This window comes from Phaenicophaeus curvirostris, chromosome 5, assembly GCF_032191515.1.
Source record: "Phaenicophaeus curvirostris isolate KB17595 chromosome 5, BPBGC_Pcur_1.0, whole genome shotgun sequence".
Classification (NCBI taxonomy): domain Eukaryota; kingdom Metazoa; phylum Chordata; class Aves; order Cuculiformes; family Cuculidae; genus Phaenicophaeus; species Phaenicophaeus curvirostris.
This window is the reverse complement of record NC_091396.1, coordinates 27,903,320-27,920,483: the sequence shown is the minus strand read 5'-3', so window position 1 is coordinate 27,920,483 and position 17,164 is coordinate 27,903,320. Positions and strand designations below refer to the sequence as shown.

Here is a 17,164-nt window from a genome sequence, read left to right as displayed (position 1 = left end):
TCTAAAAGACTCTGTAACAGTATTTGTAGGGGTAGCCAGTACTTGTAGTGGGTAGTAAGATGCGTGTTTTTTAATTTTTTAAAAACTTTATCTCTTTTATATAATAAGTTTGATAGACTGAATTAAATCCCACAGTTGAAAATCATCCCTTATAAGTAATACCAAGGCCCTCTAGCTTTTTTATGTAAATAAGAAACAAAATAATTTTTTTTTTTGTGCCTTACAGCCATGTTCCTTTTCGTAGTGTTTTCAACATCACAATTGTTTTTCAGTGACATGCATGGTACTGTCTTTCTTCTTCTGTGAAGCCTGCTGATTAGATCTTACTTTTTTTCATTTGGACTGTTGAACGTTGTGTTCATAGCCTTGTCTTTTGATGGGATAAGCTTTCTCTTTGAACTAATTACTGTAACTCATAACAAATAATCATGAAGCTGTACTGCAAAAACAATTTCCTTCCTCACATTCAGACACAAGTTTGTTTCTTGTTGAGTTTCTTGACCTTATTTCAACAGAACAGGTTTTGCTAACATTTCAGCCCTTATTTCTTCGTCATGTTATCAGTATTCTCACTTAATAACTTCCTTAATTGGGCTTTCCTGACAGTTTTTTCCAGTCTTTTCTTTCCATAGCCTGTCTGGAGAGTATTCTCTCTGTGTGATTTCCTTAGCTCTAGATTTCCTCATTCTTTTGTTAGATTTCTAAAGATAATTACTATTTTCCTCTTTTCTTAGTTTTGTGTGCTCTTCTAGACTTTATCTGCCCTTCGTTTTTGTTTCCTTAAGCTGGTTTGATTTCAAACCCCTTTTAGTTGTATCAATACCACTAAAGCGGACCATTGTCTGGTATTGAAAACAGGTGACATGGACTGAGATTTGTCTTTCCTGTTTATCTCATCCTTCAAAATAGGTAGCTACATGCACAGTGCCATTTGGATGTTTTCCCACCCACGTGATAGCCCTCAGACTGTTCCCAGAGGTTGGAATAGTACAGTTGGCCTTCATCAGAAGTATTTCAGCACTTGTTCTAACATGATGATTTGCATTTCAGTGTCTGGGAAAGTTTCAGGCCAGTAATATATTGATGTAACCTTCTAGGTTAACTTTCGTTAAGTAAATGGTCAACCTAGTTACCAGCTAGAGATTAACTCAGTTGTATCTACAGTCTACTTCCTGAAAGGCCTATCCTGTGAATCATTAATTAGTCTTGTGCTTTGAATAATTCTACTATAGCTGTCTGGGGAAAAAAAACCAAACCAAACCCAAAACAACCAGGAAGAAACAAACAACTTCTCTTAACAATCCCTCCAAACCCTTATCCACTAAAATTTTCTTGTTTTATAATTTATAGAAGATTTACACTTTTCTTCTTACTGTAACTTTCTCATTTTAGTGTTATATGGAGTATTTGGCTTCTGTTGCATTCTGGATCTCAGAGCAATTATGCAAACCTTAGATATTCAAGACAAGGTTTTATGCTTCACCATCTATCTGTCCTTCTTGACCAAAATATGCCCTCTAACTTTATGTAGTATCCCACTAAATGTATTGTGTCTGTTGATTCACATTTTTGTTTACTTTGTGAGATTTCCAGCTACTCCTGCTTTATTTATAGATTTCGGATTAGTTTACAAAGATTAAGCTCTGAAGATAGTCTACCATTTGCTACCCATCCATCCCTATGACCATTTAAGTAACCATGCTTGCCACTCATGATTTTGGAGCCATGATCTAAATTGACCTTTGTAAGTCTTGTTATTTCATTAAAGAGGACAGCCTTTGCATTTAATTTGCTCACAGGTTATATGAATGACAGCAGATTTTTAGCTTGCCAGACTGGGACGCACAGATGGCACTTCACATGGCTCAGAAGATGTTGCGCTCTGGGGAAAAGAAACATGACATATGTTTTCCTGGATTTCAGACAGCTAAGAGGGGTCCAATGCTTGCAGTGTTTTCCCAAGTTTGTACTACATGGTCAAGTATGTAGTGTATTGACAATGTCATTATAGCATATATGAAACTTTGTAAATTAAAAAAGGTAGGGCTGGGGACACTGAACAACAGTGATCTGTCTTCGCGGAATATTGGGATGTGTCAACTACGGTCATATTTTTTTTAAAGAAAGGAGAAAAATTATCAAAGTGATGGGGCAATGTTTTGAAGGAGGAGAGCAGGGAAGAACTTGAAAACTGCAGTGTCACACTGGTTTATTGTAGTCTGGATGACCTGCCTCCTAGCAAGTGAATTGGTTAAAAATGTGTTTATATTGGGGTGTTATTTAATAACTTAATTCTTAGTTTGGCCTTTAAGTTAACCATGAAAGAAATTGGTGGATTATGTACACTGTTCTGGGTACTGTATCAGTTTTGTAGACTGTTCTTGATTTATACCTTAAGAAGGCATTCCGTGAGAAAATTTCAATGCAATGAAGGGATTTTTTACCTTACAGCAGCTGTTTTATATTTTCTTCTGGTAAGGACAGAGTCTTAACAATGTTGAATCTTATTCCTAATCATTATTTGTGCCATTAACTAGAACAAGGTCAAAAAGTCAAAGTCCTATTTGATAAAGAAAAAGAAGCGTGAGAGTATCTCTGCCATTTAGGCTTGTTTGGAGGAATTTTGAAGACTAATGCTTTCAAATCTGTGTATTAGAATCATAGAATGGTTTGGGTTGGAAGAGACCTTAAAGATAATCTAGTTCCAAACCCCTGCCATAGGCAGGGATGCATTCTGCTGCATCAGACTGCCTAAGGCCCCATCCAACCTGGCCTTGAACACCTCCATGGATGGGGCATCCACAGCTGCTCTGAGCTGCCCGTTCCTGTGCCTCACCACCCCTATCACAAAGAATTTTTTCCTAATTTCAAATCTAAATCTTCCCCTCCCCAATTTATAGCCATAACCCCTAGTCCTATCACTACAAGCCTTTGTAAAAAGTCCCTCCCCAGCTTTCTTCTAGACCCCCTTCAGGTACTGGAACGTCACAATATGTTCTCCATGGAGCCTTCTCTTCTCCATGCTGAGCAACCCCAACTCTCTCAGCCTGTCTTCATAGGTGCTCCATGTCTCTGATCATCTTTGTGGTCCTCCTCTGGACCCACTCCAACAGGTCCCTGTCCTTCTTATGCTGGGGGCCCCAGAGTTGAATGCAGTGTTCCAGGCTTACTCGATTAAAGCAGAATTTCATTGTACAATTTTTAGTCCTTCTCAAAGCTGTGATAATCAGAGCTTGTTTGAATAGGAATGTGCTCTACAAAACTGAGCCGCTGAAAGAATCGTGCACTTCACTGCAAAACAGCTAATTCCTGACAGCCTTTATTCTGTGTGATGTGGAAGTTAGATGGCTTTGATCCTTGCATATTATGGACCGAGTATATTCCAGCTTTTCTTTAACTCTTTGTCATAATAAATCTTAAACTATATACTGTATATTGATAATCTTATATAGATAATTTATATATTTATATAGATAAATAGTGTGTGTATATATATATACACACATGTACATATATATATATATATAAAAGATTGTTTCCCTCTGTTTCCCTGGGATGTATTTTCTTTCCATATTTGTTTGAGGAAACATGCTTAGTATCAGCAAGTAGCAGTGATGCCAGACAGATGTATTGATGAGTGTAAGAGAAAAGTAGTACCGTTTTTAAGCTAAATGACTGCTTCTTCACTAGAAAACCATATTCTCCCTTGTCTTAAAACTGGAAAACACGTGTTAGGAGCTTCACTTGGCTCACAGGAGGAGTGATTTTTCATTTATTTTTCTTTGTCATATATAAAAAAACCTTCAGTGTAACATTTTAGCAGATTTTGTTGTTTGTTTATTTTAAATGGTTTTGTTGTTTAGATTGATTCTTTTCTTGTAATATTTTCCCTAACATAGGTTCAGCCATGTCTCTGCCAGCTGCTTGGAAAGATAGAGCTGGCCGTAAAATAGTTATGCTTTTACATGATAAATAGCATTCTGTTTTCAAGGGTATATTAGCAGTATTAGGGTGGAAAAATGTAAGATTTTTGGTAGTCTTACAGTTTTGAATTGAGGGTGGTGTGGCACTGGAACAGGTTGCCCAGCGAGGTGGTAGATGTCCCATCCCTGGAAGCATTCAAAGCCAGGTTCGACGAGACTTTGAGCAACTTGATCTACTGGAAAGTGTTCCTGCCATGGCAGGGGTTTGGAACTTCTTTAAGGTCCCTTCCAACCCAAACCATTCTATGATTCTATGACTGTAGTTTACCATGGTTTCATGAAAAGAGCCTGAAACAGACAGTCATTTTATGTTAGTTGTGATGATCTTAAAACAAAGGGCTTTATTTCTTTCCTTTTAGTAATATTTTTATGGATGGAAAAATAAATTAAAAAATCAAATGGCTGCTCTCCTGCATCTTGATTTCAGTACAGCATTTGATACTACTTTGCGAGTTAGCCTGTGCAGATTATGGGCTACCAGAAAATACCCTAAAACCAGTGCATAGTAGCTTGCAAAAACAGTACTTGGAATTCAGAGTAAAATTTCATTGTCATACCTGTAGAATCAGTGAAGTAGAGCTACAAATGAGTTGGCCATGGTAGGCTGGTCTGGTTTATGTTAAACTAACCCAAAATATTTCACTATTTGCGTGTTTTTTTTTTTTCTTGGAGCAGAGGTATAAATTACATTGGAACTTTGTTTTTTTTTCTCCCCCTCAACTTTGTCAACAACTGTTAAGTAGTGACTTCACTCTGATGGTATGATAGTGTGGAAAAAACCACCCAACTATTCGTGCTTTCTTTTTTTTTTTTTTTAAGAAACTTTTTTTCTTTTTTCTTTTTTTTCCCCTTCTTTGTTTTTGTTCTTCACCCCTTCCCCCCCCCATTTTTCTTCTTATCTTCCTTCTTTCTTCTCTTTCTTTTTCTCCTTCAGCTCTTCCTTTTTCTCCTGCTCCTGCTGCTTTTTGCTTCTGGTGCGTCTTCTTGTGCTGTTGCTCCTTCTTGTTCTTCTTGTGTGTTTTCCTATATTTTAGGATGCCGCAGTTTAAAATTTTTCAGAAGGGCATAGTGAATTGCCCAGCCTGGTCTTTTGGTACTGTCTGTAATGCTGTTGCTTTCAGGTAGATCAACATATGAATTCGGTATAGCTCTTTTCATTACATGAAATGTAAACGTTTCCACTTCATATTTACTGTGAACCAGTCTGTCTAAATCTGTTTTTCCCTACCTATGGCTCAGATAATATGCTACCTTCTACCCCTTAATGGAGTTGCAGATACAGATTTTTAAGAAGATACGTATAAAATCAAAAGTAACCATCATTCTAGATTGTGCTCTAATAGCTTTACTGTAGTGCTAGCTTTTGGAATAGGTGGGCTCTGTATTCAATTTTGCTTGGTTTCCTGACTCACCTTCAGGTGATAGTTTTGCCTCTGTTTTTGTGAAACAGGTAGTGTAACTGATTTGATGAAAGGTACAACAAAAGAACTAGTTTAACTTTTCTGGAAAGCTCAAACTCTCATGTTACTTTCAATGCATGGGCTAACTGTTTGTTGTTGTTGTTGTTGCTTGTTTGGGTTTTTTGTTGGATTTCTGAGCGCCTTTGTTACAGGAAAACCTGTATCATTTTTACTGAATGCCGCCTTAGTGGAAGGATACCCAAAGTATAAGTCTGAAATGGAAATGAAAATAGGCTATCTCACTCTTTCACCCTGACATTCTGTTTTTTTAAGTTCATGACCTCTGACTTTGTAGATCCTGGTTATTTTAAATAGTTTATTACGTGAAAAGGAAATTACATAATAATATTTTTATTATTATTATTGATAATAATAATTTTTATCACTGCTGCTTTCGAGATTTTTTTAAGTTGCCAATTCACCTTGTTCATTTAACAGTACAGCTGCTGAAACTTCTCTTCAAAATATAAAATCACTTAATTTTCATTCAAAAATAAGACTAATCTGGCAGAATTCTCATTGCAATAAAAAAGTTATCTGAAGCATTTATCATTTTTTCTTCACTTCTGTTCCTGGTACTATTGTTGCTTTAATTGGTTTCCTATTTATTTTTCTTCCCTAATTTCATCCCTTCCCTTGAAGTCAGGTTCACAGATTAGCTTTTTCAACATCCAATTTATTGCTGTTTCAGAGCCCAATATGTGCAGTTTTTTATTGCTTTTCTGTTAAATGCAGCTGTTCTGAATTTCTGGGACTACTGTTATAAAATGATGTAGTAACTCTGTGCCTTGATAATACAAATGGTTTTGAACAATCTGCTATGTTGTATATGGTCTACTATCTATGTTATGTTGCGATCAAACAAGTGGTACAAACCAACTGAATTTGCTTGTATCTGTTTTAAAGGTACAGTCTATTCTTTGTGACATCTACTTCAATTTTGAAGAATTTTTTCTATTTTAATTTTTGGCATCTGGTTTTAGGATCTTCATTGTCAGTGGTTTTTTTTATTCCCAAAGCCTGGCTATATATTCCCAAGAATGGATCTACTATTTATTTTTTACCCTTTGCTTTTTAATTTCTTTCCACAGGTTCCTCGAGGGTCTTGTCTTAACCTTTGTGGGGTTTTTTTTTGGCAATCAAACAGACAGTTTCTGTTTTTTGGACCTCGGTATAAATAGAAGTTTCATAATAGTTTTGCTACTAGTAATATAATCACAAGTAATATAAAATTCTGAGAAATATTTTAAATGTTTTCATGCATCTTTTGAATGCTACTTAATAGTCAAAGGATGAAAACATAGATAAAGATAAAAAGGATAAAAACTAATGATCTTCTTTTCTTCTGCTACTTCCAGGGAATTACCTAAACTTCAAAATGAAGGTGAGGAAGAAGAGTCTTCAAAAGTGTTAATTTAAACAATTATTACTGCTGATAAGTAAGTACTTCTCTTCCTCTGTGATGTTGCCTCCACCGGGATAAAAAGCTATGTGTAAAGAAACTAGATGAAGACTTGTGCTACTTAAACAGCAACTGAAAATTGACCTTACGTTGATAAGTCATGGTTGGCTAGAAAAAGCAAACTTTGCAAAAGAGAGGTCATGTCCTTTGCTTTTATTTCAGATCGTGGACAAAACTGGGTCAATCAAAAACCTGTTTTATCTTTCTTTTCTCCTTATGCCCATTTCTCTCTCTTCTCCTCACTGCCTCTCACCTCTAAAAAGAGAAATTCTTTGATACATTAACTATATAACCTCTATCTTATGTGCAAAGCTCTTATCTTTAGCAGTATGTTTGGGCCACTTCATCTGTATTGCAGATATTATATGTATTTCTCAGTGATAAGCGGTATTTCTGCAGAAGCTGCATGCAGGCTCTATTCCAGGGAGTCTTTCTGAGAGTTAAAGCTATGTAAGTTGTTGTGGGTGGAAACTATTGTGTGCTCTGGGATAGCCTAGATCCAGTGCTAGATTTTTCTCAAATGGTGATGAGTATTAGAGCTTAGTACTACAAATTCTTATGTTTTTGATGGTCTATGAAAGTACTCTAAAACTCATTTAAATAAATAAATGTGTCATAAAAGATAAATCTCAGAAGAATGGTAACTCTTCTTTTTGTGAAGTTGATGAAAGTATGAAGTGAACTTCACTGAAACATGGATTCAGGTGTGGTCTTAGAAGCCAAGCATGTTATTACATTCTTTTTTGGTGCAACAGTAGAAAAGACTTATGAAAAGTATTGCTAAGATGGTAGGATAAGAAGGTCGTGACAGTTTCTTGAACTTTCACAGCTGAGCAGATTAGGCTAACAGCTCAAGCAGATTTCATAGAATAACCAGGTTGGAAGACGCCCACCGGATTATCGAGTCCAACCATTCCTACCAAACACTAAACCATGCCCCTTAGCGCCTCGTCCACCCGTGCCTTAAACACCTCCAGGGAAGGTGACTCAGCCACCTCCCCGGGCAGCCTGTTCCAGTGTCCAATGACCCTTTCTGTGAAGAATTTTTTCCTAATGTCCAGCCTAAATCTCCCCTGGCAGAGCTTGAGGCCATTTCCTCTTGTCCTGTTCCCTGTCACTTGGGAGAAGAGGCCAGCACCCTCCTCTCCACAAGCTCCTTTCAGGTAGTTGTAGAGAGCAATGAGGTCTCCCCTCTGCCTCCTCTTCTCCAGGCTAAACAACCCCAGCTCTCTCAGCCGTGCCTCATAAGGCCTGTTCTCCAGCCCCTTCACCGGCTTTGTCGCTCTTCTCTGGACTCACTCCAGAGCCTCAACATCCTTCTTGTGGTGAGGGGCCCAGAACTGAACACAGGATTCAAGGAGCGGTCTCACCAGTGCCAAGTCCAGAGAACAACCTCCCTGGACCTGCTGGTCACCCAAGCCAAGATGCCATTGGCCTTCTTGGCCACCTGGGCACACTGTTGGCCCATGTTCAGTCAGCTGTCAACCAACACGCCCAGGTCCCTCTCCTCCAGGTAGCTTCCTAGACAGACTTCTCCTAGTCTGTAGCACTGCATAGGGTTGTTGTGCCCCAAGTGCAGGACCCGGCATTTGGCCTTGTTAAACCTCATGCCATTGGTCTCAGCCCAGTGGTCCAGCCTGTTCAGATCCCTTTGCAGAGCCACCCTACCCTCCAGCAGATCAACACTTCCACTCAGCTTAGTGTTGTCCACAAACTTGCTCAGGGTGCACTCAATGCCTTCATCCAGGTCATTGATAAAGGCGTTGAACAGAGCTGGACCCAGCCCTGAGCCCTGGGGAACCCCACTTGTAACTGGCCTCCAGCTGGAGTTAGCTCCATTTACCTCCACCATTATCATTTAATTATCATTTAAGATAAAATGATAGACCGTGGATGTTAGTCTTGCCCATTTTTATTGTTTATTAGAAGTTGTCTTGGAGATAAGAACAAGATATGTATAAATGCCAGGCTACATCTACAATATAGAAAGATTCTGATTGTTTTGGCTTTTTTTTTAAATGATGTAATCATATTACACTGATAATTCAATACTTCTTTATTGTGTCTATGTTTGTATTATGTTAAATGATGGCAAATTGGCAGAACCTGTTTGTACAGGAAAATCTTCATTTAATTGTTTTTGTGCTTCAGTTTTGGCGTTTGTTTTGGTGACCTCTTCTGTTTTTAAACAAATGTTGAAATATCCCATGTCTAAAGGGAATGAGAAAAATTACATTCCTTGCTGGTATGTAGAAAAAACCTTTATCAGGACATAGGTTAATTATTGGTTGATTAACTTGAAATTGTTCCTAATGATACTGTCTCTTAATCAGATTGATTTTTTTTCTACAGGTATTTGTTGTAACTAATGTTAACTGTGTTAAAATTGGTTAATGAATCAAAAAAACTGTCGATGGTGGGGGAACTTTTAAACTCTAAGGCAGTGGGGTTATTGGCTATTGCCTTTGCTGACTCTTGGGGAGACTATATTGTTTCTAATAAATCTCTAGAGGTTGCCGTTTTATACATACAGTAATTTTAATGATAGAAAGACATCAGTAAGTATTAAATTGCTAGGCAAGTTGAACTTACTTGAATTTCTATTTGGTTAAAGCCAAATGTAGGTCTAGAGAATAATATTGTAGATTGCACTTACAGGTTAGAGAGTTATTTTTGAATAAAGCAACAGTAGGAGGTATGCTGGGGAGGTGCTGTTACTGCTTATTTTTGTATATTTTTTTACTGCTTATTATTGTATACTGCTTAGTATACAATATTAATGGACCATGGTGGGTATATCATGGCTAGGTTGGAGGTCTCGTCTTCAGAAATAATCTTAGGAAGTATGAAGGGGTTTAGAAGAGAGCCGTAAGATCATCCTGATTCTGGGGAAGTATATCTCATTTCAGAGATTAAAGAAACCTGTTCTGTGGAGGTGTTACTTGAGAAGTTTTGAAGATTTTTACTTTAACCCTATATGAAAGAGCATTAGTAAGAGCTGAAAACATATATACTTATTAATTAACTAGTAGAGCAATTTATATGGGAGTAATTCTTTCTGTCTCGTTTAATGTGTTTGACTCACGTGGATAGCTTTAGTAAAAGATATGCAATACCTAGGATAAACTATGTGTTTGTGATGCAAAAAGTTGGAAAAAATTTCAGTGATCATTGTATTTCAGTGATCAGTTTGTGAGATGTCAGATTGTGTTGGAGACAGTATCAATACGGTCTGTATAAACAAATTCCACCTTCCCCTCTCCCCCAGTTTTCTTCCTGAAGGCTTTTTAAATTAACCCTAGTAATACTTTGTTCAACAAAACTCTCAGAAAGTACTGAAACTACTGCAGTTACCCTTCATTCATACCATATAAAAAGAGGTTTGTAAGTGCCTGAACTTAAATATTTAAGGCTTTTTATTAAAAGCCTCCTTGTGGCATGGCCATGATTTTTAAATAGATTTATTGAAATATGAAGAATATAGATTTGTAGCAAAGCCCACAATTAAATATTTTGCTTGTAGGAATAACACTTCCTTATGCTCGCTTTTCATGTCTCAATTTCAAAGTCCCGCTTTTGCTGGTAAAGCCAAATCTAGTATTTAAACAAAATTGTTTTGTAAATGAAAAATTCTTCGCTAACATTGTTTCACACTGTAGATGCCTGTCTTGTGAAATAAATCTTTCATTGATGTTCTTCACAATGTAGTTTGTCAGCATTTGGCTACAATTTCAATTGTCTAATGGTAACTGTGACTGGAATCAAGCTCCTGTCTTCAAAATTAACCAATGTGTTTCAGGTGACTTTTTTCTGGAGCAGTCTGTGTAATGTTAACTGCATAGATCTTTTCAGCATGTGTGAATTGTATAATGGTGCTGGTTGGAATGTATTTCCATTTAGTCCAGCCCCCTCAACAGCAGCTCCACTTGGAGTAGCTTGCTCAAGTCTGGTTTTGTATTTCTTTAAGAATGGTGGTTCCACATCATCTGAGACATACTTCAGTGTTTGGGAATCTTCTTAAGTTTGGAATTTTTTCTTTTCTGTTGAACTGGGTTTTACTGTGTTCCGCATTGTGTGTCTGGCCTCCTGTCCTTCCACTGGGCAGAAGAAAAGCACAAACTCACCTGCTGAGTACTGGCAGGAATACCTCAGGGTACATTGTAGTTATACAAGAAGAGAACCAGTAAAAGGATGAAAAATTGGGTGATAAGGTGGCTTCTACCAGAAAAAGAAAAGAGCATAACTAAATGCTGGTGCTGCTGTCCATGCTTTTGACTTTCTGGCATAGTTTCATGCTATTCCTATTTGGAATACATTAGAAATGTTATTACCCGAAAGTAGATGTCTTTCAAGACTCAGAATAGGGTACCATAGTAACAGGTGTGAAAATTAATTCACTGAATGAGGATGTACCAGAGGATACAGATTGTTAGGGAAAGCAGGGAGACTTTGGATACATATGTGAGACCTGATGAATGCATGAAGTGAGTTAAGGAGGGTAGATTGCATTAATTTTTTTATTCTTGTGGAAGCTCAACAGTCTCTCTTCTTTCCCTGGAGCCATCTAATACTCTGAGTATGTGATAACAAAAGAGAACAAAAGAACTGGCTTGCAAAACATCTGAAAAACCTAGTTGGCCATAAAAAGCCCATGACGTTAAATAAGCTATTGTATGCTGGCAACCAGATAGAATTTCTGTTACGGAATAACAAATCAATTAATTGCAGACAAAAATACATCACAACCGAGGTTGTAAAAATAAACTCTGTTGGCAATCTGAAATACTGTTTGAAAGCAGGACAGTAATTAGTTGTCCAAACTGGCTGATTTTTAAGACAGATTTGGGAGGTAAACTGGAAACATGAATGGTACAAAAGGCATTTCTTGATTTTTTTTTTTTATTTTTTGATCTTTTTTTAAATTTTTTTTCCCTTCTTGTGCAGATGCCTTTTCTATGCCATACTGTCATCTGGTTGGAAAAGTCCCTTAAGATCATCAAGCCTCATTAACCTAACATGGCCAAGTCCACCACTAAACCATGTCCCTAAGCACTGCAACTACATGCATTTCAAATAACTCCAAGGATGTTGACTCAAGCACTTCCCTAGGCAGTCTGTTCCAATTCTTGACAACCCTTTCAGTGAAGAGTTTTTTACTAATATCCAATCTAAATGGATTGGTACAACTTAAGGCCATTTCCTCTCATCCTGTCACTTGCTACTCGGGAGAAGAGACTGACACCCATGTTGCTACAACCTCCTTTCAGGTAGTTGTAGAGAGCAATAAGTTCTCCCCTCAGCCTCTTTTTCTGCAGATTAAACAGCACCAGCTCCCTCAGCTGCTCCTCATAGGATTTGTTCTCTATACCCCTCATGAGCTTTATTGCTCTTCTTTGGATATGCTCCAGCAGCTCAATCTCCTTCTTGTACTGAGGGGCTCAAACCTGAACACAGTATTCAAGGTGCGATCTCACTGGTGCCGAGTATAATGCTTTCCTCGCCTTCAGTATCATAATCACCAATTTTGGCCACTTTTGTTGCACTGTTTCAGTGTTTGTATCTTCAACAGTTCACCCTGAAGCCTTTTGATAACTGTAAGCTATGATGCATGGTATACTGTTCTCTTGAAGCTGGTGACAAACCACTCCTGAAAAAAACTGATCTAATTTGGAGAGATTCTTATAGGAAAAGATATAATTATTCCTTTTTTTTTTTTTCCCCACCTTTTTTAATGCGAACAAAATTAGTTCTATACTTTATGTAAGAGGCCTTTGGTTGAGATAACAGATACCTGAAAAGCTGGCTTAGATTTCAGGGAGGGAAAGCAGAACTTGGGAAATTATTTTCTCAGCTTCTCTGGTGGTAAAAAAGCTGCTTGGCAAACAGATGTGAAGCACCATATATTAGAGGCAGTGCAACAAGACTATTTGGTAAAATGTCCATATGAGATGGAAAAAGGAAGAAGGATTACTATTGGTTTTACAGATGGAACTGAGACTTCATTTTATTGCTCAGGGAATAAATATATTACAGAGTATTACAGAGGAATCACAGTTCCGTTCTCAGTACCATATTCCCTTCTGCCAACAGGTTATTAACATACTCATGCTACAGTCAGCATATTACTGGTAAGATTTTCGTCACAAATATTATGTGTAACTGTAACAGGAATATTAATTTCTGTGAAATCCATCCTCATCTCAAGGCATTCTCAGGTCCTTTTCAGCCAATCAAATGCATATTCATGGGTCATGTTGCACTTTCTTCGGCAGTAACTGTATCATTCCTTTCTCGTCTTTGGACGCCATATAGGATTTCACCTGTGAGGCTAGAGGTAGTGTCCTTCAAAATGAAAGTTGGCATTGCAATTCTACTGCTGAATATGTACCTTTCCAGGGAAAATGCTCATGTTTTCACAAAGTCCTATTTTTAAAAGACCACTTTTTGTACTTTGAAGCCCAGCCATGTTAATATTGATGGTATTCTTTCTTTAACCGTAGAGAATCATTCCTTTCATTTCTGTGCTTAAGGCTGGCTTAGGAAGGCAGAACTGCTATATGTGTCTTTTCTCTTGATTGATCACATTCTAGAAATTCCATTGTCTCAAAATGATCTTTTTACTGCACATTATGGTGGTAGTGCTATCCAGGAAGTCATGTTTTTAGTGGCTCTTTGTATGTGATGGCAACTTTTTATTTCCCATCAAGGAAAATCTGGAAGTGGTAGGAGTCTGAGGTTGCAAACTTCCAGAGGGCAATCATTCCATTTTGCCCCATTGTCACATGACTTTTGATGTCAGTGGTATTACGTGGCAGTTGACTTTGGCATGAACATAACCTGAAGGCTGCAAGGAGATTGCTGATTTTCCTATAACTGTAACAGTGAATGATCTTACAACGAGGTGCTTTTTTTCATAGACCCAAAAGCACCACTCTGGACTGTGCAGCTGGTCAATGAATGCTTGCAGCAGTTGGTGATTTTTGTGCACCATATGTAATAGCATTCTTTCTTCTTGATTATCTTGTCTTCATTTTGGCATGATTTGGTTGTTGTTGAAGTCAAACAAATATGGAAAAATTGTGTGCTGTTGTTATATGTGCATAACAGTCATCTGGGAAGAACTCATGTTTCTCCTGGAGGGTGACAGATTGAAAACTGGTGTGGTAAGCCACAGGTTTTTTAAGAAGTGGACACTAAAAAGCAACAAAAGGAGTTGTTGGAAGCGGGCACTGAGTTTTCACAATGCTGTGATTAGCATCCTACAGAGATTGTAAAACAATACCTTAATCATATCTTTAGGCAGTGATAAGTAAGCCTCTGGAATATTAACTACATTATGCAACTTTCTGTGGTTACAATGTTTTATAGGAGCCAGAATATTTACAAAAACAGTTGTATGTATGCTGTAATGTGCTGTTGTTAGTGGCAGTATGACAACTGGTGCTTTCTGGATTAAAACTATTTCTGGTGTAGCAGTACTATTCGGTTATATAATGTAGGTTCCTAAGTTATTTTGCTTAAAATATTTTATGATGTTTCTATTTCTCTAACTAAACCATTTTTAATTTTAAATTAACATTGAGATTAAAGATGCTTACACTAATTTTGTCATTTTGCTTCCATTACACAATTAATCTAATTATTTTCAGTCTGCTGATCTCCATGTTTTCTTTCTAATGTTTTTTCCTATTTTTCCTTTGATATTCCAGAAAACCAATTTCCATATAACTGGAATCTCTGTTTTTTAATCAATAATCATGGCTATTAACTAACAGATGACTCTTAAAATGTGTTATGATACAAAATGATTTGTATGATGAACCTGAATTACTAAGTAGTATTGGAGGGGAAAAGTTAATTAATGCTGACACTTCTGAAGTTATTTTGCAAAATCTGAAAATTCAACATTCATTCTACATCAGTGCTTCACAGTACCTTTTAAATGGTACATTTCTGAAAACTGCATCTGTTCTGAAGCATACACTTCTAAGTCACAAGTAATGGCGTTAACATGTCCTCTGGACATGCTACAAAATCAGTATATTGGAACTATTCAGCTGACCCCTAGATTTTTGATCCAGCAGCTTATATTTAGTTTTTGACTGTTCAGTACAATAGCCGTATTCCAGGGAACATTGGTAGGATATGATCAGTGTAAAATAATTTCTGAGTTTGGGAGCATTTTACAGCAATGTATATTAAAGTGGATTATTATTTTGGTGCCTCCACAAAGCAAGGTCAAAAGAAAAGAAGACACCGGCTCTGTTCGGAAAATTAGTGCAATTCAATTCATGCATTCTAAATGCCTTCAGACAATATCTTAATAGCATGAACTCTTCAGCCCTCATTCTGCTTTTATTTCTTGCACATGCCTCTTTGGAGTGATTGTCTATCAGGCTTTAACTCTGCAAACCCCTCAAATTTGGCAGTGCTTGAAGGTTTTCCCCATTTGCCTTATATTATTGTTCTTCTGCATCAACTTTTTCACAATTTAGTAAGGGTTGTAAATGTATTGTCTGGAAATGGAGTTGATGGCAGAGACCACGAATTCTTTTCCTAGCGCATGCCAAATATAATCATTAAATTTTGTGGTTTTTCCTGAAATATACAGATTTTCTCCAGCTCTGTATGTAGAGACTCAAAACAGGCTGTGAAGAAGCATCAGAAGAATTAACTCATAATTTGATACAGAAAATAATCAGAACTTCGTTGCAGTTCAGTACTTGCATACATGTATGCTTCTTCCAAGTCTCCTTTCCCTGTTTTCAAGTCATTACCAACTACTTCTGTTAGTGTCTGGTATTTCAATAGGATCTTAACCTAGGCCATTTGTTTAGTGAACTTAAATGCATGTTATATCCTCAATACACATGCAGGAAAGGGTTTTTTTCCATTTTTAATCTTTATTCTTTTTAGCAGGCATGGTGTAAACAAATGCTTTTTCCTGTTTTCTTTTTTGTACTCACCTGTGGGTTTTTTTTGTTTGTTTTTTTTTGGGTTCCCCCTCCCACCCTGAAATGCAGTTTATTCTGTTACTCTGCTTAATGCTGTAGCTTCTTTTGATTTCAGTCTAATTCCTGGCCTGTTATGATGAGTAATCAAGCTTTTCTTTTAGCCAGAAAGACTGTTGTGCTTATGAATTTGTTATCTTTCAGCAGCAGCTAAATTGCTTAGTGTGACTACTTGATCAGGGTTCTTCAAGGAAAGAAGAATTTTCCCATTTTTTTTTTCCTCCCCTCTTCCTCTGGACCAGTTCACGTAGTCAGATTCTGGAGAGGTTTCTAGTTTTTCTGTTACATGGGGTTTGTTTGTTTATTTGGAGTTTTTTAATCATTCCCCACTTGTTATTTATTTATACAGGGTTAAGAAGTGAACTATAAAATAAATTTTTCCTAAGCACCTAGGGCAAGCGAGTTATTCTATGACAAGCTAAGAACCATATCGTCACTAGAATTTAAATTTATTTCTCAATATCAAATATGAGAATTGTTTTGGGATAATTTTGGTACAACTGGTTTCAGTGAAAGGTGTTTGGCAGACCCTAATGTTTCCTTTCTTTATTATCAGAATAAGTTGCTCGTGACACACTCTCGCTTGCTTACTCCTTCATTTTCCCCATTAGTTTTACTATTGATGATGGTCTTCTGGACATTTTAAAATGGACTTAATTTCTGGAATAATCAGAAATATGAATATCTAAAGAATGTTTTGATGATGAGTGATTGTAAAAATTTATTTGATACATAACATATACATACATAAACTAATGTTTAGCAATTTTGGTCTATAATGCACTTTTCTTGTCAAACAGAAAATATGAGAGAATGGGACAGGAGAGAAGAAAAAGCATAACACTTAAAACAATAAAATGGTCCAAACCAGCCAACAAGCAAACTAACAAAAAAATCTAAGGAAAAATCTTATGTCAAACTGTTCTAAAAGCCTGCAGTGCCTGTGAGAAAGCTTTCTCAACAGAACTGTGAAAAGATGGCCAATACTGCTCCATGGCAATGTCCTTCTTTCATAGGATACAGCTTTATCTTAGTTGGCTGTTGTTCTATACTAGAACCAAATCCTATTCTTATGTACATATCAAAGTGACTTTGTGCTGTAACTATTGCTTGTATTGGTCTGTACCAGAAAAATAGAAGATAGGTTATTTAATGGAACCTTATTTTTAAAGAATTCCAAAGCTGATCTTTGAGGCGAAAGGTCTGCGAGTGTAACTTCTATGTCAAGCAAATCTGTAGAAATTGTGA

General features: G+C 37.0%; 1 protein-coding gene and 1 long non-coding RNA gene across 2 annotated transcripts in view; one reads left to right on the top strand and one right to left on the bottom strand.

Annotated features, from left to right (window-relative positions):
- LOC138721247 (uncharacterized) overlaps window positions 1–17,164 on the bottom strand; it is a 238,913-nt gene that overhangs the window by 160,950 nt on the left and 60,799 nt on the right. The window lies entirely within an intron of this gene.
- Window positions 6,802–17,164, top strand: part of FUT8 (fucosyltransferase 8) — a 97,701-nt gene continuing 87,338 nt past the window's right edge. The window contains exon 1 of the mRNA XM_069858072.1: window positions 6,802–6,882. The gene's annotated coding sequence lies outside the window, so the exon portion shown is untranslated. The remainder of the gene's footprint in view (window positions 6,883–17,164) is intronic.